Here is a 27146-nt window from a genome sequence, read left to right as displayed (position 1 = left end):
GAACAAGTTGTCACAAGGGTAGGAGGAAAAACCAGGAGAGTGCAGTTTTACACACACATACACACACGATAGAGATCCACAGAGTTTTCTAAATATAGTTATCTATTCTTAAAAGCGGGTCTTAGCAACAAGAACTTTTCAGGGAAGTCGCATGATGGTTCGTGGACTTACCCTATCCCAGAGTTGGCTTTGAGAGATCAGTTTATGACTATACTGGGGCATTGGGGCAACTTATGGAGAATTAGCCTTGCAGTTTCTGCAGCAGCCCTCCGCGCCCCCCCCCCCAGCCTCCCCACCCCGAGGAGCATCTGCCCCGGTTCAAAGCATCATTTCTGGCTTCACCATGCTTGTCATTCACACCTTCCAGGTCCCAGTGGGGAAGGCAACCCTCAATCAACTCGTTCTGCCAAACGAGCATTAATAGAGAGCTGCCAGATGGTGTCCTAGAGTGAGGTAAGGAATGTATCCTGTTGACATCAGCGGGAACTCCCGAGACACAATACGATGGTGCATTTAGGAATTTAGCCAAAACCATGGGGAGATGTCTCCAGTTTTTAGGGGGAAGGAAGTCAAGTGACCATTACTCTGGGACTTTATTCACGGTGCAAGCAGAGCAGATCGTGCCAGCATTGCTAGTTCGGAGCCTTTCCAAAGAAACGTGGAGCCCGGTAAGTGTTCCTCTGCTTCTTTAACCCCTTCCAAGCCACGATGTGGCCACGTGTTCTCAAACGGGTACCATTTTATGCTGTTAGTCCGTCGGCTACTCACCAGCCAAGCACACATGCCATTGTTCAAATAGAGGCCTTAACATCACAGCTTTAATTATTTCAGAACAACAACAACGACAAAACTGATTTTTGTTTGCTGTCTCTTTACTACAAACTGGACAAATCACAAAGGCGGACGCATATGGCTACTTCAAATCTGTCCCAGTGAAGTCCGTAGCACCGTAGCAAGACGTGGATGGCAGGGTGATGAAGAACATGAGCTTCGAGGGAACAGGAAGCAGAGACCCTGATGTCCTATAAATATTTCCAAAGCAATAAAAGAGAGAGAGAAAGGGAGAGAGAGAGAAAACACACAATGACAATGTATGTCAAAACAGTGGAGTCAAAGTGTATATTTCAAAAGGTTAAGAGGAAGAAAAGGGCAGGCACTGTATATAGAAATTCTCAGTCATGTTTTCAAATCACTCGCGGGATAGAGGCGCTGAAAGACCTGTAGGCCGGGGATTTATGCATAATCGGATCATTCAAAAACACAGAAATGGCTGCCAGAGCAAAGTACAATGTTCACTTTTGAAATCACAAAAAAAGCTTTGTTTTAAGCAGGCTGAATTGACTGAAGTTTAGTTTCAGTGAAGCATGTTTTTGCTTTGGGTGTCATTATTTAGTTTGGCCTCCTTGCCAAGGAAACCTTTTTCTTACTTCGACTGTTGTTTTTCTTCTGCTGCTACAACTGTGAAAGTGGAGGCAAGATCTCGATGCTACATATTTAAATGAGAGCTGGCTCCCTGTTTACCTTTGATTCTGTTGAAGGGAGTGGGGGAGCATGGGGTCTTGATTGCTTGCCAGGACTTGTAAAGCTGATAGATGTGTGCCTTGTCTCTTGAATAATCTGGAAAATCAAGTTTAGCTGGTTTGATCAAAGGGTTTGCAAGTCAGTTGAGAACACTCGCATGCAATAACTATAGATACTGTATACATCTACCAGCCAAAGGCCAAGAAGCTAATAGCTTTGCCAGAGATAAAGGATTATGTATGTTATGCTTGTGAATTCCAAAGGAAGGAATTCTCCATTCTAATATCGATGGCGAAGGTTTGTACTGGTGAGACAGTCAGACAAACAAAATACTCTAAATCTTAGAGACTTAAGTCATGATGAAAAACTTTTAAAATCCTGCTGCTATCTGCCCATTTAAATCCGGTGTGGAGTGAGGGAATAAACCACACACTTCCTACTGACGGTTCAAGAGAGAGGAGGGTACTTTTAAATAGTTGCATGTTTTTTGGAGTCCTTTTTCTTCTGACGCTTCCAGCCGCAACACCTGTAGAGACCACGGTGACAGAGATTGGGACAGAAAGGGACTGGCAGGCATTCTCTTTCAGGCATCCTCCTTTGGGGCAAATTGGTCACGTGGGAGAAGCTTGATTTCTCTGTCAAGAAGTGATTTCCGACACCAGAAAACTGCATGTGGTGATGTGAGAAATTAGACGACTTACACCAAAAAGGATTCGTCAGATCACTACATCTGGTCTGTCCTGTGCCTTAACCATCCGACCAGGTCTCAAGTATATTTCAAGTCCCACGCTTTGATTTTGACTTAATTCACTTAAAAGACACCAAACATCCCCCTCGGCAAAATTACAGACTGACCGAACTGACTACACCTTCGGCCGGTATTTCCCATTTTTTAAGATAATACTAAGTAATTCTCTAAAAAGTGAACCACTCATTGCCCTCGTGCGAGTGAAGACTATAGTGGATCCCTGCAAGAGACAGTCATTTTGACTGATTACGATTTCCTAATACAGACACTGTTTCAGTTACTACTGTGAAGGCCCATGAAACGACTGTTGGGGAAAGCTTTAAAAACAGACACACACACTTGGCACACTGACCTGGCATTAAGCTAAATTACAGGTACAGTGGTGACATATGTAAACGAATCTGCCAGTACAAGTTACCAAATGTTACGTGCAGTACACGATAATAGGCAATGCATTATTCGAGTTTTGTACTAATTAAAGAACTACTTTGTTGCTAAGAATCGGTGTATTAAAAACATACATTCTTATTAACTGCGTTCCCAAGAGTTAGAAAGATGAGAGGTGGATCTCAGGTTTCAAGGACCTATTATTAGGTTCTCAAAGTATTTTCTTAATCGCATGCATTTTTGAAGAGAAAGCTCTGAGTCCATATCACATAAACAAGGTCTGATTGTGGGGTTTTAAATGGCTATCTTGGGGTTTTCTTCTTTCCACGTTGTTTTTCCTTTTCACTCCACCAAATTTCATTTCTCGGAATCAGAACCTGAACCAAAGTTAAACATCATAAAGAAATTTGCTCAGTAAAACAGGACTTTTATTGGCTGAAAAGCATTTTTACAGTGTAATCTGCATTTTTGTAAGTCCTTGTGGAAAATCCCCTCTGATTGAGTGGTGCTTAAAACTTAAAAACACACATTGCCCATGAAGCTTTCATAATTTGACAGAAGGGGACAGAGGGGAAAAAACTGGTATATCTGACCCACCAGTCTGTTATCACCAAAGAACAAAAAGACTGCTTTTAAGGACCACCCCGCAACCTGGGCGGACCCTGGGTCACCCAGGCCGGCCCCTGGATCTTGGGGCGATGCCTGCTCTCTGCCCAACAGTGAAACACCGACAGAGCCGACAGCTTTCCCATCTCTGCTCTGAGAACTCCTTCCCAGATTCTGTGTCTCCCCACCATTTCTTCCCTGTCGCACTGCCTGGGTTTTGGCTCGTATTCTCTCCATCTTCTCAGAGCTCCCCAGTGTTCACTCTCACCCCCATCCAAGTTTCTCCATTAACACATTTTGTTTTTTACTGCTCAAGGCTCGGTTCTTTGAATAACTTCATCAGAGAGGTTCTCTTAAGCCCCCCCTCTCCCCCCTTCCTTTTCTCTCAACCTCAAATGGCTGAGACACAAAAGCCCCCTGTCCACTTCCCTGATAGCACATTATCCCCTTAATCCATACTCTAGACCTTCCCTTTCTCTTGTTTTCTGGCTCATGCATCCTAGAGACTCGGCCACATGAGAGGGGATCCAGTGTCGCTCTCATTTGCACTTTGACAGGCTTTCTTGAGTGGATGAGAATGAGGTGAAATCACAGCTGATTTGCCAGAAAGTATGTACTCCCATGATAGCACAGAACATAGGAACATTCTGAATCATGTGTGCATGGTGGAAAAAGTTTGAGAGCCATCGCTCGCCCGTTTTTACTAGATTCCCTATTTTTAATTCTTTGCTCTTATTGAAGATGGTTTTCCTGGTCTTCTGTTTTCAGGTCCTTCTTGGTTCCTCTGAGGCTCTTGATGGCCTTCCATCAAGTGGTTTCTGGTCTCCTCCCTGCTAAAACAAAAGAAAACTAAGCACACCCACCACTTGCTCCCATCCCATCCCTCTCTTTTCAGTTGGTCCCTCTCTTCTCTCGCTCACCCCAATTTCTTCTCTTCCTTTGACCACTTCCAATCTTCATCCTGTCCCATTATTTTCAAAACTGCTTAGAGATCTCTGACAGTCTCATAATCAAATTCCCTGTGTCCTTTTTTTGCCATCTTCATCATCATCCCTAGAGATTAATGCTTTTCATAAATACTGATTGGCACGAACAGTAATGTCTCCTCTTGACGTTGCTGCCTGGGTTCTCCCTGCTTTCATTCCCACAGCATCATCGATTCATGCTCAGTTTTCTTTCCTCAATAGCCTTCTGCCTCTATGCTCATCACTCTAGCACCTTCCTCTATGAACATTCTTCCTCCCTCTGTTCCTGACCCTAGCCCCACCTTCTTGAACTTTGTCAAGAGGTTTTCATTTCCAAATTGCTTTCTTCACTCTCTTTCATCCCCCCTTGCTCTTTTGCAAGTTCTGCTCCATGCATCCCCTTTCCTCCCAAGCTCTCCTCCTTTCTCCTCTTATTTAGAATCCAACACGGAAAAATCCATCCTAACTGCAGACTTATCAACACTTGGAACAGCAAGAGACAAAAGCAAAGATGTAACTTTTCTCTCTCTTTAGAAAAAACCCTTTCTGAAGAGCTTCCCCAATATAGTTGGCAGGAAAATATTTTTTTTCTTGAAATTGTCACTTAGAGTAACTTGTGACACTTCACAATCGTTTTTTTTTTTTTCCAGAGACACACCAACTGTGTCTTCCAGAACATCTGCCCTTATAGATTTGCCCTTTTTCTGAGTGATTCCTCAGTGATTTGGCATTGGGTGGAGAACCAATGGCTCCTTTCAACACACACTTGGGTCTATCTCATAGCAGGATCTATTGAATCATGAATTGACTTACTCTTGAAGGCTAATTGTCAATTTTCACATAAGCAACGTCTTTCTAATAATAACTATAATCCATAGCTTCCTAAGTAGTATATGCCCCAATTAGGCATTCAATTATCTTACTAAAATACTGACTCTTAGAATTTTTTAGAAAAGGTTCATGCTGTTTTGTATTAAAACATGTTTAAAATTTTTCCAATAAAAACTTTGAGCCCCTCACCAAACGACACACTTTATTTTTAGTCAGACATATCTGGAGTGTAAGTTAAAACTTAAGGCCACAGCTAGTACGGGGTTTAAAAAATAAAACAGGAATGTCTTACAGACTTCTGAAACTTAACGTGTTCTAAACTGAGTCATTATTTTTCCCCTAAATTTAATCTAATTCTAAGACCATTTCTATGCAAATTCTTCCCATATCTTTACCTTAAACCCTATGTTCTTCCTGAGCCACAGATGGGGATTCTAGCTGCCTACTGCCCACCTCCACCTAAAACTACCCTTGCAAACAGTGAATCCAAAATGAAGCCCACCTTCCAATCTGCTCCTCATATGGATGTAGCTTACAAGAACTCCAAGCGTGGTCTGATCCACATGCTATGGAGGTACCAAGAATGGAGACACATATGCCCTCCAGGAGGTGGAGGAAGGCTTCACCTGGATATGGTTTTTAGTGCTGAGTCTTAAAGAGAGAACAGAAAATCCCTGGCAGGTAATTTAGGCATGACAAAAGAACACGACTGAGACAAAAATCACAAGACCCACAAGGTCCCTGGTTCATTTCCATTCCCACTGTGTATACTCTGGTTCCTGTCTCCATCAAGGCTTCACTCGGCTCTGGCCTCTACCTCAGTTCCAGTATCTTTCCTCTCCCACAGAGATCCATCTCTATCCATGCCCTCTCTATCAGGACTCCATGCTCGAGTCAAACTTAAATACTTTCCATCATAGTGCTCCTCTACTTGGAAAGCCCTTTGTTCCCTCTCTGTCTGGAGAAGTTCTACGCACCATTCATCTCTGTGAACCCCTCCCGAATCCTCTGGGCAAAACAAATGGCACTTTCTTTTATACTCTCGTTGGCATTTGTCACAGCCAGACCTATGTTAGGTTTAGTTGTGTTCTCATCCATCTCCTCCACTGGACTGTAAACTCCTTGAGAACAGGGACCATGTCTTACTTATCTGTGCCTCTCTAGTGGTGCCTAACACAGGGCTTTGCATGTGGTAGGTTCTCCATTATTACCTATTGAATTGAACTGAGTAAATGGTTACTGAACGAAAAAAATAACACATAATTCCATCTATATAATTAGAGCTAAGCTGATACAGGTGGGTACTATGCAATTCTTTTTGTTTCCAAGTCTCAACTTGCGGTTGAATCATTTGTAGATTTCCTGACAGATTATTTTTTATATTACTAGGATTTAGTGGTATAAAAATATGATCTAACAATTTGACTTACTGTAAAAGTAGTTCCTTAATTTTGTAATCTATGTACAGTAAAGGTTGTAGCTGTGCATTATTCTTCTATGTTAATAAGCAAAACAATTAGTTTTAGGGTGAGGCGTTTTTTCCCTCTTGCCTCTTGATGTCAGCCCTTTAAACTCAAAAGAAACTATTTTATTCCTACATAAGGTGATAAAAATTACACTACAGAGGAATCTTGTGCTGCATTTATTTTATGGCCCCACTAAAACAAACGTTCAACAGTTGGCATGTAAACTGAATGTTTTGGTACAGATGGTCATATCTTGCACTAAATCTTCAACAACTTAAACTTTTCTGCCGTGAGTGAAGCCATAATAATAATATTGTTTCTGTGTGACTGTAGCTGATTGGAAGTGAGTAAAATATTAGGGAAGTTTGATTTACCTTGGCCCGTTTCTGTGGTGGGGACGGTGACAACCTGACTTCTCAGCTCTTCTATTTGGGGACATCTTAATAGGTTAGAGCCACTTGAACCAATGGGACATTTTTAGCCACTTAACTCTGACTGTAGCCTTACAGGTAAATCCTTTGTTGTGCCTGAGCCACGTAGATGGTGATTTCACTTAGATCTGCCCTATGACTATGTGAAGACCTGGCTAATAATTATCTTCACATTCTATGTTATGGTAAATGCTTTTTATACTTCGAAAGAAATCACATGCAACTAGTTCCAAGCAGAAATCTAAAAGATTGATAAGCAAGTCTTCCTTAACTAAACATCGATTAAAATATGGACTTTAGTTTGGAAATCCTTTCTCTGTTTCAAAGATTGAAGAGGGTCCTTTTGCTCATTGAATTATGCCAAAAAATAATGATCAAAATGCCTGGCAAACTAACCTAAGAATTTAATACATTCAAGTGAAGAACTATGCTACAGACTTTAAAAATATGATTCGGGGGGCGCCTGGGTGGCGCAGTCGGTTAAGCGTCCGACTTCAGCCAGGTCACGATCTCGCGGTCCGGGAGTTCGAGCCCCGCGTCGGGCTCTGGGCTGATGGCTCAGAGCCTGGAGCCTGTTTCCGATTCTGTGTCTCCCTCTCTCACTGCCCCTCGCCCGTTCATGCTCTGTCTCTCTCTGTCCCAAAAATAAATAAACGTTGAAAAAAAAAATTAAAAAAAAAAAATATGATTCGGATGTTTCAATCACAGTGTACTGATTTTAATCAAAACTATTGGCCCCTATTAATCCTGTCCTATATATCTGACATAAGTCTTAATCTACTCTGCTTGAAATATCAAATATTTTAGTTTATCAATAAAAATAATGTTGTCATTAAAAACAAGCTTCTTCAAGTATATCTTCTATGCCTGGGGTTAATCCTGATGTGTTCAAAAATCAAAGAAAAGAGCAAGGGAAAACAATAGGAAGTTTCAGTCGAGAAGCGGTATTGACAGGGCCACAGATTTGAGTGTGGGGAGTATGGGCAAAAGCTGAAAATGGTGGACTGCAGAGTGATGGGAAAAAATCACTGGCTTTGCAAGTGGTAGAACTGGGTTTGAGTCTTTGCTCTGCATCCCACTGAGCTCAGCACCCAAGTCTGTGCTAAGCCTTCAAGCAAATGACGTGAGCTCCATGAGCTTCCACTTAAGAGATTCAGCACTTATAAAGTATTTTAAAAATGCAAGATGATAAAATTGTTATTAACAATGTTATTAATGATCATATTAAAATATGCTCGTGTTCAAAATCCTCCAGGGACCTCTCTTTGTGCTTACAATAAAATCTAAACCCATCATGATCTACAAACAATGACAAGATCTGGGACCTGCCCACTCTTCAGCATCACTTCTGTTTTTCCCTTTTCTTCAGCCATACTGACCCCCTTCCCTACACTGCACATATTCCAAGCTGAAGTGGGTCATCTGTAGTTTATATTCCCTCTGCAATCGATCTCTCCTTCAATCTCTCCCTCTCTTTCAATCTCTCTCCCTCTCTCAATCTCTCTCTCTCTTTCCCTGCCTCCCCCTCAACAGCAACTAGAAAAATCTTCAGATCTCATCTCAAACATCTTAGAAAGGCTTTCTTTAACCACTTTATTTAAAGTGAGATCCCAATGCTTCCCTGGCTAACATATCCTATTTATATCCACAGTACTTACTACAATCTGAAATGAATTTGCTTAGTTATTTTTTCTGTTGTTGTTATCTATTGGCTCCTGTATCATCAATTTACTACTCTACTGCATCATTCTCACTGAATAACTCTCATTGAACAACAAAACAAAACTTCCTGACTTTGTATCTTTTTTTCAATGGTTGCTTCCCTTTCCTGCAAAACACACTGAAAGGGTTCTGTGCTTGTCAGCTCTATTTTCTTCTCTCTTGTTCTTCTTTTGACTTACTTCAGTCAGGCCTTCATCCCCCACCATTCCATGAAACTGCTCTTATCAGTGTCACTAATGACCCCACATCACCAAGTCCAATGGACAGTTCTCAACCGCCATCTTCCTCTGATCAATAGCACTTGACGACATTGCCTCCTCCATAACATGCTTTCTCTCCTTGGCCACCTAGACTTTATTTGTTCTTAGTTCTCCTATACCCTCACAGACTGGTCCCCATCTCCTTTGCTAGATCTCCCCCACCTTGAAGTTGTAAAGCTGGGCTCAATCTTCAGAAGACCCTTCTATCTACACTCACTCCAGAAGTCACCTTATTCAGTCCAATGGCTTTAGTGCTATCTCTGTGCTTTTGCATTAGCATCAGATCCCTTCTCCATAGGAAGTCTAAATTTTCTAGAAAGGCTCTGTCACCCACAAATAGTTGTTTCGAAGCCTAATGTTATTTGGCAAAGAACAACCTTATTATTTAGGCAGTCAATAGTGTGGTTCCCTACTCTTGTAGAAACACAGATTTTTAAAATGTAATAAAGATCTCAGTGAGCACTTAGCCTCTCTTTGTTATTTTACACAAGGCACTTGAGATACTGAGAAATCAAATGACGTGTCATAAGATACACAATCACACAGATCTGAGACTGGAATCCAAGCTTTCTGATTCTTCTGATTCCTAAAGCAATGTTCCTCTGATATCCAACCGTGTCCAGGTTCTTTCACGAAAATGTGTGCCTCAACATCAAGTATCACAGAACTTCAAAGCTAGCCGTGACCTTAATCATCATCATTTCAGCTGTATTCCTTTGTAAATGGGAAATGATTGCATAGGACCCCACTGCCATTTAAGGCAGAAGAAACATCTCCTATTGCCAGTTACAGACTTGGACCTTCAGGCACAAAGAATGAGTAAATGACAGCTTTCTTGAAATGCAGTCCTTGCTCTTAAGCCACTATTGATCTAAATTCTGCCTTCTCTTTTATTTGTCTTTCTTCATCATCCCAGGGTATTTTTCTCTTCTCATTCATTATTAGTAAGGGTTATTTCATCTGCTATTCTTTTGAAGCCTTGCCATTCTGAAATGTCACATGTAATCGTATTTATTTTGGCTTGACCAGCAGATTCTCTTCACGATGGCCAGTCCCACCCTAACATTTTGTTCGCTTGGTTGAGTTGTCAACCTAGGATGTTTGATGATACAATGCTGACATATTGCCTATTTATAGGCTGTCATGTCACTTTCTAATTGGTTGGTTTGAAAATAACAATTTCTTACTCTCTGGATCACTTCCACTGTTTCAATGTTCTTTCTGGGCAATGCCACTGATTGTTGACTGACATTGAAACACTCTGAGCTGTTGTACTCTACTAGGCTTTGTTTCTCTCTTTGTTTCTTCCTAATCTCTCACAGCTCCACCCGATCAGGAAATGCCAAGTTTCCCTGCCTTCACAATGTAGGACAGTCCATCACTGAAAGCAACCTTGTTCCCTAGTACCATTTTACCTTGAATTTGCCATTGTACTTGTTAATTTATCTGAAAATTCTTTGATGAGGTGCCGACATCTTCATGACTTACGGCGGGTTAATATAGTTGGCCAGGCCTTTGCTCACCCTACAGTATTGGACGTGATGTTTGTTGTTCTTTTACTACTCTAAAGATGGCCAAAATACCATGATTCTTTCTTAGAACTTCCCTCATTTTCCTTGTGTGGCCTCCTGTTTTTTCAGTTTCAATTTGGAGACAATTCCCAGTTTCATTTTCAAATTTCATTTTTTTCCAAGGCCAATGCAAGTCCCAGTTCAAAATACCTATTTCTATACCCACCAGTTTTTCCTTTCTTCTTATCTAATAAGTAGGGATATCCCAGTTCCTTGCCTTTTTCCCATTCTATCATCTCTCTGAGATGATCCCCTCTTCCTCATGTTTAAGTTCCCCCATCGAATTGTTCTGTCTCTTCTACCTTCCAAAAGCATCTTGAAAGCCTATCTGCTTTCCTGCTGCCTACAGTTTGCTTCTTTTGATGGCCAAACTTCTCACCTGTCGCCTTCTACCCTTTCTGCCTTGATCTCACCTCACCTTGGACTCCCAACCCATACTGTTTCTGAAACAGCCTATTGAAAAGTTAGGATGGCATCTGTATCGATAACTGTAGTCTCAGTCCATCTGGTAGGCACCTTTGTGGTGTCACCTGCAGGTCAGACCCGGCACACCAGGCTGCATCTCCCTCCTCTATGGTGTGTTTTTACTACATCCCTTGGATTCTCCTTCTACCCCTGCTGGTTTTCACCTGCCTTCTTTGCAGGTTCCTTTCTTGCTCCTCTAGATTCTCCCAGCGGTAGCCCTGCCCTCTGAGCCTCTTTAACTGTACCTCAGCAATTTTATTTTACATCCTAACTGGGAAACAATGTATCAAAAACCAAGCCCCACCTTTCCCCTCTGAAAACTGGCTACCCCCTCACACTTTTCTATTAAAAAGATCACCATTTCCTGAGTCAGAGAATCATAAACTTTCAGAAGTCTCTATGTAAATTTCCCCTTACCTTTAGTCCCTTAATCCATTTTCAATCAGACATGAAGTCCTATTTTTCTTCTGCGCAAAAGCTTTTAAATCTAACCCTCTCTTGCTGTTGTTTTCAATCCCTGTTATTGCCATTATAATTTGGATATTTAATTGCTCATGATAGATTTAATGTAATAGCTTCCTAAGCACTGTCCTTGCCTGTAACTCCATCCCCCTCCCCAGTCCTTTTTTACCGCAGTCATTTTTTTACATTATTATCCTAACATGCTTTTTTATGGCAGCTTTCATGATGTCACTGAACACATCAAAACCCATCCCTGGACACACATGGTTCACATTCCTTCATTTGCCATTCACTAAATAGCACTTTACCAAGCAATCTATGCATTATGTCAGTTAGTACATGTGCACACACACACACACACACACCTCTAAGGAATAACCATTATTAGCCACATCTTATAAAGGAGGAAACTGACGATTAGCAAGATGCTTTCTTGCCCAAAGAAAATTGGTGAGAACTGTTCTAGGATTCAAACCCAAGACTCAGAAGCGGCTCTTAATATCTAAGATAGATTGTCTTTACCCTTGGACACCAACCTACTTTTTGGACTGCAATTCTCTATTTCTCCTTTCCACAAAAACAAACTGTCATGTCTCTATCTTTGTATTCCCTTCCTCTCCATCTATACCAACTCTATGAAACCCATCCTAAACTGCTTGGACCCACATAACTTTCTTTCCCTCTTGGACATTTACTGTTACCATCATCCCTCTGGTTTTCAACCATAAGTTGCTTGGTGTCTCACAATGTTGGCTTGTATTGCTATCCCACTCTAGTCTGTCAGATAATGTATATTGATATATATGTCTCATCAACTACATTGGAAGGAAAGAACCATTTCTTATATGTTTTTGGACTCACTTCTCAACTTTTTTGACCCCAACTCAATAATTTGCTCACAGCATATGTTTCTTACATGGGTGATGATACAATTTTGCTTAATGCCTACTATATGCATCGCAATGTATGTTCTTTCTTTCTTTAAAATTTACTGTTATTTTGTGGGTTATTGACAGGCATTTATGCACCTCATTTATGGCAAATAGTTTAGCTTTTGATGATGTTTATATTTCTTTATTTTTTCAGCTTTATTAAGGTTTACTTGGCAAATAAAAATTGTATACATTTAAGGTATACAATGTGATGTTTTGATATGCAAATAATTGTGAAATAATTACCACAAGCAAGCTAATTAACATATCTAGTTATCAACTCACATAGTTACATCTTTGTGTGTGGGGGGGAGAACAATCACGATCAACTCTCTCGGCAAATTTTGAGTGTACAATACAGTATTATTCACTACAGCCACCATGCTGACTGCTAGATATCAAGAACTTATTCATTCCTTGGGGCGCCTGGGTGGCTCAGTCGGTTAAGCGGCCGACTTCAGCTCAGGTCATGATCTCACGGTCTGTGAGTTCAAGCCCCGCATCAGGCTCTGTGCTGACAGCTCAGAGCCTGGAGCCTGCTTCCAATTCTGTGTCTCCCTCTCTCTGACCCTCCCCTGTTCATGCTCTGTCTCTCTCTGTCTCAAAAATAAACGTTAAAAAAAAATTTAAAAAAAGAACTTATTCATTCCTTATAACTCAACCTTTGTACCCTTTGACCAGCATCTCCCCTATTTTCTCCAGCAATCTGGTCTTCACAGATGATATGACTCCTTCATTTGTAATCTTGTGGTTCAAGAGAGTATAAATTTGAAACTGTAAATATTTCCTATGGAAGGCACAAGGTGGAAAACATCCAAATAATATGTTAATTCCACACCAAGCATACCAGATCTGATTTGCTATCCTCTAAATTTTATAATCTAAAAAATGTACTACTCTTATTGTATCTTTCAATTTAGATCTCCCTTTTTCCCTAATGTGAAAGTAAGAAGAAATGAAGTCTGTTACAAGCATTAAAAACTTATTGGAGTGAAAAGAAATCACAGTAGACAGAGAAGTAAAATAAATATGCAGTATTTTATCTCTTTTCATTTTCCTTTGATTGGTTTCAATAAAATTTGTTATTTCAGAGGGGAATCAGCTACAAAGAAATTCTGAATGATGATAAAGCAGTGTCTTGAAGGTGACTGAAAAAGAAGCTGTGTCCAGGGGCTATAGTCAACTAAACCAAACACCCCCAGTAAATATTACCTGAAAATATTTCTCTTTTTTCCAGCTTTATTGGTATAATTGACAAATACAATTGTGTTTATTTAAAGCATACAACATGATGATTTGGTAAACATATAAATTGTGAAGTGATTATCACGATCAAGCTAATTAACACATCCATCATCTCATGTAGTTACCTTTGTGTGTGTTTGTGTGTGCGCCGAAAATGCTGAAAACCTGCTTTCTCGGCAAATTTCAAGTATATAATACAGTATTGTTAACTACAGTCACCATGCTGTACATTAGATCTTCAAAACCTACTCATAACTGAAAGACTGTACCCTTTACAAACAAATCCTCATTCCCACCCCCCCCCACACACACACACCCCTCAGCCATGGGCAACCACCATTCTACTCTATGAGTTCGACTTTTTTTTTCTTTTTGCATTCCACGTATAAGTGATACCATGCGGTATTTGTCCTTCAATGTCTGGCTAATTTCATTTAGTATAATGCCCTTCGGGTTCATCCATGATATCATGGATTTCCAAATGGCAGGTCTTTTTCCTTTTTTATAGCTAGAAAATAGTCCATTTTATACTACATTTTCTTTGTCCATTCATCCATCAATGGACACTTAAGTTATTTCCATGTCTTGGCTATTGTGAATAATGCTGTGATGAACCTGGGAGTGCAGATATCTCTTTAAGATAGATATCATTCCACTGGGTATATACCCAAAAGTGGGATTGCTAGATCATATAGTGGCTCTATTTTTAATTTTTTGAGGAACCTCTGTACTATTTTCCACAGTGGATGTACCAATTTACATTCCCACCAGTGCACTAGGGTTCCCTTGTTTCCATATCCTTGCCAACACTTATCTCTTGTTTTTTTAATAATAGCCATTCTAACAGGTATGTGGTGATACCTCATTGTGGTTTTAATTCACATTTACTAACGATTATTGATGTTGAATATCTTTTCATGTATCTGTTGGTTATTATATATGTCTTTTTTGGAAAATTGTCTACTCGGGTCATTTTGAAATCAGACTATTTGATTTTTAGCTATTGAATTGTGGGAGTTCCTTATATATGTTGGATACCAACCCCTTATCTAATAGTTTGCAAATATTTTCTCCCATTCCATAGGTTCCCTCTTCATTTCTGTTGACTATTTCTTCTGTGAAGAAGCTTTTCACTTTGATATAGTCCCACTTGTTTATTTTTGCTTCTGTTGCCTTTGCTTTTGGTGTCAAATATCTGTGTTCTTTTGCAGCTCGTTGAGCTTCCTTCAAACAATGATTTTGAATTCCTTATCCAGGAAGCTGTAGGTTTCATTCCTTTGAGGTCAGTTACTGAAAAGTTATTGTGTTCATATGGTCATGTCTTGTTTCCTTGATTTTTCATGTTTCTTGCTGCTGTCTGTACATTTGTTTGCGTAGTTGCCACTTTCCATCTTTATGAATTGGTTTTGGTAAGTAAAGACCTTCACCTGCAGGTGAAGTGTAAGGATGCTGTCTGGGTTGTTTGCAGCAGTTCCCACTCTGGGAAAGGCCCAGTGGTGTAGCCTCTGTGCAGATCTGTCAGCTAATGTCAGTGTTGGCAATGACTGCAAAGGTCCTCAATGTTAAAACTGTGGGTGTCCACAGAAGGAGCTAGGGCGGTTGGGGTCTTTGGTTATGAAAGCTGCTGGAGACCAACTGATCTCTTTTTCTCCTACAGTGAATGTCAGGGCCTCAGGGAATCCCTGTAGGGGCTGGGTCTGGCTCACTGACACCATAGCTGTGGTGGTGGCACTGGTATCTGATGCATGGGTATCCACAGAGCAGCCACAGAGCTGGGGTTTGGAGTGCAAGTGCACATGAAGTGACAGCAACTCCAGGCTTTGGAGCACTGGCTGACCTCCAGCAGGGGTAACTCTGATGCCTGACATTGAGCCACTGTTTGGAGTGCCTGTGCACAAACAGCAGCCACAGAGCTGGAGTCGTGAAACGGGGGTGCCTGTGCAGCAGCTGTGGCTCCAGGATCCAACGTGTGCACAGGGTTTTGAGGCGCAGCCCAGGTCCCAGAGTGGTAAAAGAGCGGCTCGTTTTAGAGAACATAACCGCAGCAACTCCTTCTCTGGGGAATTTTCAACTGTGGCGGTTGCTGGTTACCTCAGCGCCAAAAACTGCCAGTGTCCTTTGAAGAGCAGGCCATTGGGGTCTGTGCCAACAAATACCACCAGGTTCTCCTCTGAGAAAGCTGTGGGGAGTCTGGCTGCCGTGGGGGCTCAGTTGCGGGGCTGCCCAGAGTCCTCTGCAGAGCAGGCCACCGGGGCCATTATGGTACGTGCTGTGCAACTGATATTGATTACCCCATCTTCTTGGTCCCTAGCCACCTCCGGATATCTCAGCTAAGCTCATCTCTCAGTGATCCTTTCTGTGCGGTTATTATCCTTTTTTCTTTTTCTTTTTCTTTTTCTTTTCCTTTTTTGTTTTGGCTCCATCGTGTTGCTCTAAGTCCTTGGTTGGACTCTTGAGCCCTCCCAAGGCTATTTTCTTTTGTGGATAGCTGCCTAATGTTGTTCTTTAGGGGGCAGGGAGGGAGGGGGGATGAAGGCTGGTATCTCCTACTCCATCTTGCTGACACCAACTACAAAAATCTTTCTTTCAACACAGTTTAATCTATTGATTGGTTAAGAAATTGTCTAACCAAAAGAGTGAATTAGTCATATCTTCCAACTGCCTTTATTTCATTACCACTCTTTCCTCACTCATTCATTCACTCACTCAACTCTGTCCCAATTTCTCTATCCTCTCTATCGTACTCACTTCAAGACTTCCTCTTTGTTTACTTGAATTTCTCCACAACTACCTACCTGGTCTCCCTGCTTCCAGTCTTCGCCATTCAAATCAAAGCTCCGTAGAGCCCCAAGAAAGACATATCTAAAATATATGACCGAAAACCTCACGTCCTGACATGCAAACCTCCCATGATTTTGCCTTACCTTCCTGAAGTTTCTTAGAATGAAGTTTAAAGTCTTGAAGTTGGCACACAAAACACTTTGCCATCTGACTCTTGCTTTTTTCTCCAGTTTCATTGCCCCACACTTAAACTCTTCCTCTTCGTGCTTTGGCTTTTAATATTTAGGAGAGTAGCAGGTCTTTGTATGTCATTGCCCTTTATGATGCCATAGTTGGAATCAAAATGCAATACTATATGCAACCTGTAAAGCACAATCAAATGTTAGAGCCTGTAAGAGTTTCCATAGGTAAGTGGATGAACCCACGATATGTGGCGCTGCCTGTTAACACTGCAGTTACCTGAGTCTGCTATTTCCCATGAACCTTATTCCCCTGTATAAATCTTTCCCTTAGAAAAGAAAGGCGCCTGGCTCACAGCAAAGTAGCTAGCATGAGATCAACAAGCTCTTTAGGGATTTGCCCATCTCCACAGGACAGAGAACAAATTCCTACTGTTTGTCAGGTTTCTGTGAATTTATAAAAACAAGTTTCCCAGACATTAAGGTACAAAACTCAGATGTAGTGGTAGAAAAACATCACAGTACAAAAAGGCATTCAATTCTCTTGGAAACACTGTGCTTATTAAAGGCATAAACACTAGGTACAGAAAGTTCAGTAATCCTTTTCCTAAGGGCAATAATAGTTTTTACATTACAAAATCAAATGGTTGCTCTTTATTTGAGGGCTGAAAATAAAGTGCCAGTTTGGAGAGGAAGCAAAGTGCAACCAAGTCAAAAGCTCGCATCTGAATGGAAGGTCAATCCTTTTCCAGTCTCGGTAGCCTTCATCCAAATGTACTTATAACCTTTACTTTTACTTCTGCCAGGTCGTATATCTTTATCATTGGTTGAGATTCTGGCATAATCACAGAAAACCATCCACTCATTTAATCCTTGGCTATGCTGGTTATCCATGCATGTCCTAAAGGGAAGCCAGAACTCTGCACCCAATTTAGCACCATGGTGACACTTTTCCACAGGACTACAGCCCCTCTATGTTCATACAACAAGTATAATATTGATAAGCAATAAAATTACACCTGACAACTACTCCCTCAGGAAAGAAAAGGGAAAGGAAGTAAAGAGACCATGTTTTGAATTACTTTAAATAGGTGATCTCCTGTATAAATTATACTGAAAGGCAGTTATTTTCTGAAAGCAGTGGATTACTGCCATCATATCGCAGCTTAGCACACCAAACCCAGAAATGAAGTGTTTTGCCCAAGCTCATGCAGTAAGCAAGAGAACCAGGATATAAACTGATATTCAGAGAATATGTTCTTTCCCTTCCATGCCAGCTGCTTCCCAGAAACAGAGCGTAGACCTATTGTGATGCAGTTAATTTCTAACAAACCAGAAATCTAAATATGGAAAGCAATTCTCAGCGACTCCTATGGTGTCCTTATATCTTGGATAATGAGATGGATCCTGCAGAGAGTAGGTTCCATATCTCATGATTTCCATTTCTGCTCCCAAATGAACATCACTACAAAGATATTGACCCTCTAATTTCTAGATTTTGGGTTTTTTTTTTTTTAAAGGTGTTGATAACTTAACAAATATCCCCAGGACAAGTGGAGGCAATGATGGGAAGATATCAAGGTATAGAAAAGAGATTACCTTAAAAGTAAAGCTACCCTTACTTCTCCATTACACAATATCTTTCACCTCAAATTAAATCCTCTTTTTCCGCATTGCATTGTGATGAACAGTGAAATGCAAGGAATTAGTCTGGCATTATCGCTGCTGATATTACAAGTTTGGACTACAATCCACAGTAGCATCCATCAAGAAGTCAACAACTACTGATAAATTCAAAAGTCAATCTTTCATGGCACCAAAGTTTGATGTATCATTGGCCTTCCGTTGTTACTTAGATATTTCTCCCCCTACGGCCCTCTCCAAACATTCATCCATTCAACAAAGCATCCGTTGTATATGCCACATTATGCTAGGAAATATAAAAGACACATACACTGGGCTGTGCCTCCAAAATCAACCACGTGTTACATCTCCCCAATGTCACTACAACACAAGTACAGCTGGAACACTATCACAGCCTTCTGACTGGTCTCTGAAGTCTTTTGAAGATGGAAATCAAACTCTAACATGTCCCTACTTATGATCTCCCAATGACTGTCCACTGTAATTACAACAAAAATAAAGGGCTTTTCCCCTTGCAACACCTGCATCATGCGCCCTCTGGTATACCCAGCCACCCTGGAACTTGACCCTGTACATTCCCTTTGCCTGGAGTGCTCTTGCCCCAAGTATGCACACGTCTGGCTGCTCTTCTATCATTTAGGATCACCTGAAATGCTACCTTCTCAGAGAGAACTCTCCTGAAGGTTCTATCTTAAGTTAAAATCAACTCTCTATAATACTTTCACCTTTAAATATTCTCTTGAGCATTTACTACTATACAAAACAATTTTTTAATTATTTAGCATTTATTTCCATCACTTGAATATCAATCCCTTGAGGACAGGGAACTTACTCATTTTATTCACCACGGATCCTAGGGCCCACAGAGAATCTGGTTCTACAAGGTGCTCAAGAAATGCACATGTTTACAGCATACAATTCAATTATTTTCTGTATGTGTATTCAGAGTCATCTACCCATTACCATAATCAATTTTAGAACATTTTCATTATCCCCCAAATAAATCCTATACCCGTTAACAGTCATTCCCCATTGTCCCCCATCCCCAACCATAAACTTTAAAAACAAAAACAATGGTATTTAGAAACTAAGAAAAATAATGTGTAGGGAGAACAAAAAGTAACAACTAAAAGAAGAAACAGCAACTGCCAGGGACGGATAGGAAAACAAGCTAATTCATATGTGGATGGAGATAAATAAATGGTTACACTGTACACTCCAAATCCATATTGCAGCAAAAGCATCCTTGTGATTCTAGCACCAACGTGGGCTCACTTCTCTAAATGACAGCCCTGCTCTTGTAAGGAGGGGAAACACAGAGATAGTAGTTAAAGAATAAGATATCATGACCTGTTTAAACACAACTTGCCAGAATGTGATAAAAACGAAGCTAAATCACCACACTGTTGATCACAATTCTGTTGATTAGACCCACAGAATATTCCATAAGTTAAACAGTTACTGAGATATCAACATTTATAAGTTGAGAGGTTTTTTTTTTTCCCACGGCCCAAAAGGAGCTTCCATTCCTGATTTTCTACAATGTTAAAATGAATTATACAACATTTTCCATCATATTGGCAAGAATAATGTCTTCTAAAATTCAAACATCTGAGAAGCCTTCTTATTTTCACACCATCTTCTCCCACATCTGATTCAATAATTCAAGAAAGGTCACTCTTGGACAAAGGGTCACAGAATGCTGTTCCGGCATCTTGGCCTTCTACCCTCACATGTTTAGGGAACACGCTGAAGTTAATGCTAGCCCGCCCAAGTTGAAAGTTATGACTCAAATTTTGCCAGCTGCAGTCAAACTCTCCTTCATCTAAACTTTTGCCATTTCAAGACCACAGACATCTAACTCTTTGGAGATAAGACAAGGAAAACCACCTAGAAGTCAACTTTCTCTGAGCTTGACTTTCTCAAGTTTTGAGATTCCTGCTACTGGTTCAAAAGGAAGAAACATGTGTGTATGGCTGGAAAAATCGACACAATACTGGAGACATGTGTGTAGGATACCAATTGTTAAGGAGGGCTCCCGTAAAGACTATGTTGCTAGGTGGTTAACAAATAAAAACAAACAAGAGTAACTGCAGAGGTGCTGAGTCTGAACATGACTTCTTGAACAGGTAAATCAATAAAATGCCAGTTAGTGAGGTAAGAAGAATGAGATTAAACATGCAAAGTTTACTTGTGTTTTTTTAAAAGAAGTAATTACACAAAGACAGGTGCAGTAAGAAGTCACTGGTGTAGAAAATGTAGAAAATCTTCCTAGGGAGATGACAGGAAGTTTGTTTTAAAGGTGGAGTTAAAAGGAAAGGGTTGAGCCATTGACACAACCATCCATGTGTTTGTTCCTCTGAAGCTGGCTCTGTGGAATGGCCGTAGGCCCCCGGTACACAAACCAGCTATTTGTAGAAAACTGTACTTTAGAGACTGAAGCAAATTTCTCACAGCTTCCTACGAGGTGCCAGGACAACAAATCTGTGAACAAACAAAATGTTGCTTGGGTTACTACATGCAAACTGGAAGATTCACAGTGGTATGCAATGATGTTGCCTTAGACAGCTCCTCACTGGCTGCCGGGAGAAACCAACTCCCAAGGCGCTCTGGTATTCAAGACGTTGCCCCAGTCACATCCCAACAACTTGTCCAGAGGTAACTACTGCTACTCCCTGGTCCAAAACAAATTGTTTTAGTCTGTCCAAACTTGTGAGTTCACTATCACCTCCCCCAATCTCAAAATACACACTGCACTTGCCCGTCCGGAATGTCTTCCTTGCATCTCTCCACCTTTCTAACCCAGCTCCTTCGTAGGACTCTCTAGCTAGCTACAGTTGAAAGGAACCTCTCTTTCTTCCTATAACCTTCAGGTTATAGGTTGACCATGGTCTGGCGAGAGCATACCTGTATAGTTTTTTATCACAATGTGTCTTATCTGTTGGACCTAGCTATAAACTCCTTAAAGACAGAGACTGAGAATCATTCATTCTTGTTTTTATTCTTGCACGTAGTGGGGGCCTAACACATAGTCAGTGTTCAACAAATATTTGGGGACAGCTTTGGGAAAAGAAAAGACCCTGTATGGGGGAATCGACAGCCACTATAATAAATGCAATGTAGCGGCTGATACTGTTCTCACTGCAACAGGAGACTCTGTTTCGCCCAGGCGTTCAGTGAGCCAAGCTGACACAGCTCTGCCATCTTCAACAAATGGCTTCCAAGGTCAGTTCAATGACTTCCATCCCTGCCAATAGGAAGAGAAGAAAAAGTAGAGACCCAGTGCCAGAGACTTTCCCTCAGGAAATGAGTGAGAAGTTGCACACATAAATTTTAAGCACATTTCTTTGCCTAAAACCTAGCTGCCGAGCTTGTCAGGAACTGCAGTCCTGAGGTGGGCAGCCATGTCCCAGCTACCTCCCTGTCACCAGAAAAGAAGGGAAAAGAGGTTTCAACACATTCTGGGCACCTTTCCCACCTGCACGCTAGTGAACGTTTTATCCAATGACAAAGGGTGTCCTCTATGCTGGGATCAGGCTTTTTAGGAAATGTCAACCTCCTGTCATCCAGGGGTAAATCCCAACTCTCCATGTCCAGCTCTCACCATGGAGTGACCCAGAATCACATTTTAGGACTATGTACCGAGCAAGAGTAGCTCTCCCTCTCTCTACCCTCTTAGCAAGGGAGGAAACCCCTATACTCTAACCTCTCCATTGCGAGCCATGTGAAAGATGACTCCTGCCCACCAGCTCACATTCTATCTGCTATCTCATCAAGGCTCTGGGGTGAGTGAGGAGTCCCCCTGCTGCTGACTATCAAAGACATTGGAGGGCCCACTCGTATCACCAGAGTCACACATACCTACTAAGTTTTATAGTAAATGTGCCCAGCGGGTCCAGTCCACTTACAGATATTTAGATGCTATCCGCATAATATCTAATTTTAATTCAATTCTAAAACATTTATTGATCATATATTATGACCAAAGCACTGTGTAGATAGCGAGATTTTTTAATGCTACAATGCCTGCCCTGAAGTTGTTTAGAATCCCGTGAGGGAGACGGATATCCGCAACTAACTCTATTACAAAATGCAACTGGGCAAGTCTCACCAGAGGTACGAGCAAAGTGACATGAGACCGTGACCAAAAGAGTAATCAATTCTCACCAGATGGCCAAAAAAGACTTCAAACATATTTATATAAAAAGGTTTCCTGGGGGAGAGAGATGTCACTTGAACAGGACCTCAAGGGATGAGGAGAATACTAACAAGTGGCAGAGACAGTAAGCAGCATGCCAGGTGGAGCATGAGCAAAGGCACCGAGGTGCAAGAGTGGAATGGACTGTGCTCTTTGTCCCAGGGGGCTGGAGGGGCGCAAAGAGGACGACTTGAGCATGAAGTAGTTATGGAGGGATGGCTCCGAATGTGTGCAAACCTGAGCCAACAGGACTAGCCGTGACCCAGGATTTCTGAGAAGGGCCGCAACTCGATTGATTCCAAGTAGAAGGAAGACAACTCTGCTGATGGTGACAAGAGGAGGTAGCGAGGTGAGGAAGACCAGCGGACACTCATAATGACCAACATTTATGGAGCACTAACTATCCAAGCAACATGCCAAGTATTTTACTAGCCTGCTCCTATTTAAGAGGAAGTCCTATTATTTCCCCCACATTTCAGCTGGGTAGTAACAGAAGTGGTACACTAAGTGCAAAGGTCTGTTCTAACTGCAGAGCCTGAGTGCTTTGCCATAGTAACCATCACACTCAGTCCTGTCGATGTGACAGGACTCCAGCCTAGAGACACAGAGGGACTACAGGAGGGCAAGCACCGTGGAGGGAGGGCACTGAACAGATGTCAGAGGGGAATCAAAAGAAGAATCAGGGCTGTGACTTGAAGGTGTGTGAGACTGGAAGGAGGGCAGGATGATAAACTCTGCTTAGACCCATGGAGTTCTGAGTGGCTAACAGAAAAAAATCACAGGGGCTCTTGGGTGGCTCAGTTGGGTAAGCATCCCACTCCTGATTTTGGCTCAGGTCCTGATCTCACGATTCCTGAGATGGAGCCCCAAGTCAGGCTCTGTGCTGACAATGCAGATCCTGTTTGGGATTCTCTCTCTCCCTCTCTCTCTGCCCCTCCCCCACTCATGTGCATGCTCTCTCTCTCTCTCAAAATAAAGAAAACTTTTTTTTTTAAATAAAAAATAAAAGATAAAAAGAAAAATGACTGAAACCACAAACTACCCCTGAGAGCTAGGTCCTGGGGAGTAAGGAGAAACAGGCATGGAGTCGTAAGTTACAGCATTCGTATTTGTTGATCCTGAAAATTGAGCAGCATGTGAACAAACCAGACCAAAAAAGCAAGAGGCTGCCTGGTTGAACCCTAATGCACTGATTTGGAGGAAAAATTCAACTTGATTGACTGGCCTGCATTATACTGATAGCAGTAAATCCCTTTGGCCAAACAGAACTTGATTTAGCCTTAAAGGTATGCTGTGTATTATCTCTTTGCATACCAAAATATTCATATATCATGGGAAAGTATAAAAAATTATGTTTTTCCTTTCAAAGAGTGGAATGTAAAATACCCAGCAAATCCTCCTGGATGGCGCCTGAGTGAATGTATTCCTTGTTATTTCATTTAAGCTGCTAAATATCTATTAGAGTAAAATTATGGGCTCTTTGAATGTGGAGTTTCCACTTGTAGCTTCCTGAGCACTGAGCCTGAGCCCTCTGTTTTATAAGGCAGATCTGCCTCGCGACAGTGATTGCCTAGCAAGTGGCCAATGGTCCCTACGAGAAGTCGTTTCCTTTACATCTTAAACCAGAGGGATTTATAGAACCAAAACCACAGCCCAGAGCTTGGATGGACATAATGAGAAACCAAAGCCATCCACTGATGTTACACTTTCTTTGGAAGACCTCAAGACGCTGGCAATTAAAACTATCTAAGCATGTCACTCTGTGACCTTCACTTTCATGAAGGTGCTGCTCTCTCCAGAAATGACCTACCTACTTTACAAAGTCAGGATGACTCCTTTCTCTGTGAGCTCTTTCCACTTACCTACAGGGTGTATTTCAAGTTTTTCAGGTGAGCCGCCTTTGTCCTTTGCTGAGCAATGAATGGAAGTGGAGGGTGGGGTATAACTCAATGCTTAAAAAAAAAAACCCAAAAAACAAAACAAAACAAAACAAAAACCCTCTTCCCTTTATTCAGCTGTACGAACTTTCTCACCGCATATAATGAACAAATGAACAAATGCAAGTAAGACGTTAAGATCGGCAGCTTTATCAAAGCACGCTCTGTCAGGTTGTGGGGGAGGATATTTGCCAAATCAGAACACATAAACTTTTAGTATAGAAACCAGAATATGAATTAAGCTCATATCACTCAAAAAGAGCTGAATGCATCTGAAACCAAAGTACACTGTCAGCCACCTCCACTTGCTCCAGGCGCTGATGCCTTGATTAGCTATGCAAGAAGCTACCTGCTATTTTAGAATTATATGAAGTCACCTCAGGGTATCTACAAGCTTCTCACGCACAAGATACTGACTTTTTTCCTCCTTCTTCTTGGCTTAGAGCACAGTTGTTGCTACATCCAAGTAAGTACTATATCATGGATTGTTACTGCCTAAGCTGTCATTAAGGCAGCTCGCCTTCTCAGAACAATCAGCCTGCAAACAATAATGGTTTGTTGCTAAACCCCCCTGAGACTAAAAGACACCTCGTATTTTTTTTTTCAGGTAGACAGTGCTCCCCTAAACGATTCGGAATCTGAAAGCTTCATTTTGAAAGAGGAATTTTTTTTTTAATAATAGAGAACACTCCTTCCACCCTATTTTTGAAAAATAACTTACCTTCTCTCCTGAAATAGTAACTAAATTTATAGGAACGAAAGAACGGCTCACGTGATAGGTAGCTAACCAACGAAGCCGCCAGCGTACGTAGTATTTATTCCAGGTACCACGCAGTTCAACATGTTTCTACCTGAGGTACATAGATTCTGTTTTGATACTGGGCTGCTCAAAAACATTTTTAGGTGAAAATGGGATCACGAAAGTGAAGGACTGACAACCCCGGTCTCCAAAAGCCAAGGTTAATAAGGGCTTTTGTATGGTTTCCTAAATAAATACATTAACACAGTCAACCTTTGACCTGTAATGCCCTTAATCTCTCAGCCCCAAGCTTCTCTCCAGAAGGGTGTTAACAATTTTGCCAAACCAAGCAGTGCCAAAGAGTGCTGAGCACTATGGGCTAGACCGAAACCACCTTAATCACTCACCTTTCCTCTTGCCAGATTTCCAGAGTGTAACTAGTCAAACTGTTCTTAGATTTCTCAGGCTTAATCTTCCCCACAAAACTTGAGTGTTTCACATAAAAAGGAAAAGCACTGGATTTCTGCTGCTGCTCATTTAGCCCAGACGCCCTTCCCAGCTCTACCTCCTGGTCTCATCGTCAGAATGTTCCGAATCCTAGCGCCCACCTGCTCTAAACCCAGATTGTAATCCCTTTCAACTAGACCCATGTTTTCTCCTCACTGCTGTTAGCACATATGGCCAGTGAGTCCAATCTTCCTCGAGGCCTTAATAAAACTTCCCTTACTGCACATGCAATTATTAAGCGTGCAATTTATATTTCCAGGTGCACAAATTTCTCATGCAAATCTCTTTGACCTGAAGTAACCGAATGCTCCTTAGAAACATGAGTCGACCGCTTACTCAACAGATCCTCAGGAAATGTCATCAACCACATCTCATTCTCCCCAACTTCAAATCACCATGGCTTACTTACACATATCTGAAACCAAGGCTAACTTCTCAGGGCCTATCATGGGTGAACTGAACCACGGCTACGCACCAGGTTTAGCTTTTGTTTCTGTGGCTTATACAAGTAAAGAAGGTGACTAAAATCCAAGCGTTCCACTCCTGCGACACAAAGACTATTCGGCTGCTGCTGCATGGTTCTGACGAAGGCTGTTCTCATCACATATGCTGCAAAAAAAAAAAAAAAAAAAAAAGACGGGGTGGGGGTGGGGGTGGGGGAATCTGAAACAGTGATTGCTGTATTTCAAAACTAAGCCAGATGCTTTAAAGCACAACTCCCAAATCAAACTTCCAAATGATTAGTGAACGTTTAGGGGAGAGAGAGGAGGAACCGGAGAGTCCTCCCCTGTGAAGTTGTTGAGTATCTCTGGGTGTGGCCCAGGGACCCCCACAGGAAGTTGAGTGTCCCAGAAAGATGACAGTTATGACCCTCGACCTTCTATTCCCGGCTCAACGAGGATTAGTTCACTTCAGCATGCAGGAAAATTGAGGGCACTTTTCTAGTGCTAATTGTGAGGCACAGAAGCCACCAATGGAAGGGTCCATGAGCACTTCCTCTATTAATATTACCTCAGCTCCAGGAAACAATAGATGACTGCGCTTGAAAGGCTCCCCTTGTCCCTGGAATCAAAGAGAACACTTTGTCATTGGCTAATTACTTATTTATTCATTCAACAAATATTTATTCACAGTATACTAGGTTCTTGGGTACATGCATCATTACACTGGAAACACACTACAGCAGGAAAGCCTGGCTAAATAAATGCCAGTTTCCTTCTTTCTTCTCTCAGGGTAAATACATTCTAATTGAAAACAATGAACTGACAGGCGATCCTTTGAGGACTGCCTTTAACTGAATTCAAGCTATAACATGAAGGCTTAGGGGAGGCTCCAAAGTGTTGATTCCTTGTTCAAATTACCTCATTTCCAAGTGGATACTGATAACCGGAGTTACGGCAGGACGGCCTTCTGTACGTGAGAAGTAAAGCTCCTTGTACTATCTGAAGGTTCCTTGCAGGATTTCTTGACACAGAATGACGTTAAATTTAAAAACAAATCATAAGAATTTTTTTTTCTCCTCAGTCTCCAGGTGTAATTTGGCCCATAT

At 41.5% G+C, this 27146-nt stretch overlaps 1 long non-coding RNA gene across 1 annotated transcript; it reads right to left on the bottom strand.

Annotated features, from left to right (window-relative positions):
• Positions 1 to 3645: 3645 nt before the first annotated feature.
• On the bottom strand, positions 3646 to 27146 carry LOC124513620 (uncharacterized). Its single transcript, XR_006962496.1, has 5 exons — positions 26959 to 27146; positions 26609 to 26659; positions 26073 to 26206; positions 16537 to 16755; positions 3646 to 4092 (listed from the first exon to the last, which is right to left on the bottom strand). It is a non-coding gene; the product is annotated as an uncharacterized LOC124513620 (long non-coding RNA).

This window comes from Lynx rufus, unplaced genomic scaffold (assembly GCF_022079265.1).
Source record: "Lynx rufus isolate CCGP_SWC_20201006 ecotype Redwood Valley unplaced genomic scaffold, mLynRuf1.p SCAF_1, whole genome shotgun sequence".
NCBI lineage: Eukaryota > Metazoa > Chordata > Mammalia > Carnivora > Felidae > Lynx > Lynx rufus.
The sequence above is the reverse complement of the archived record's forward strand: the minus strand, read 5'-3'. Positions and strand labels throughout refer to the sequence as shown.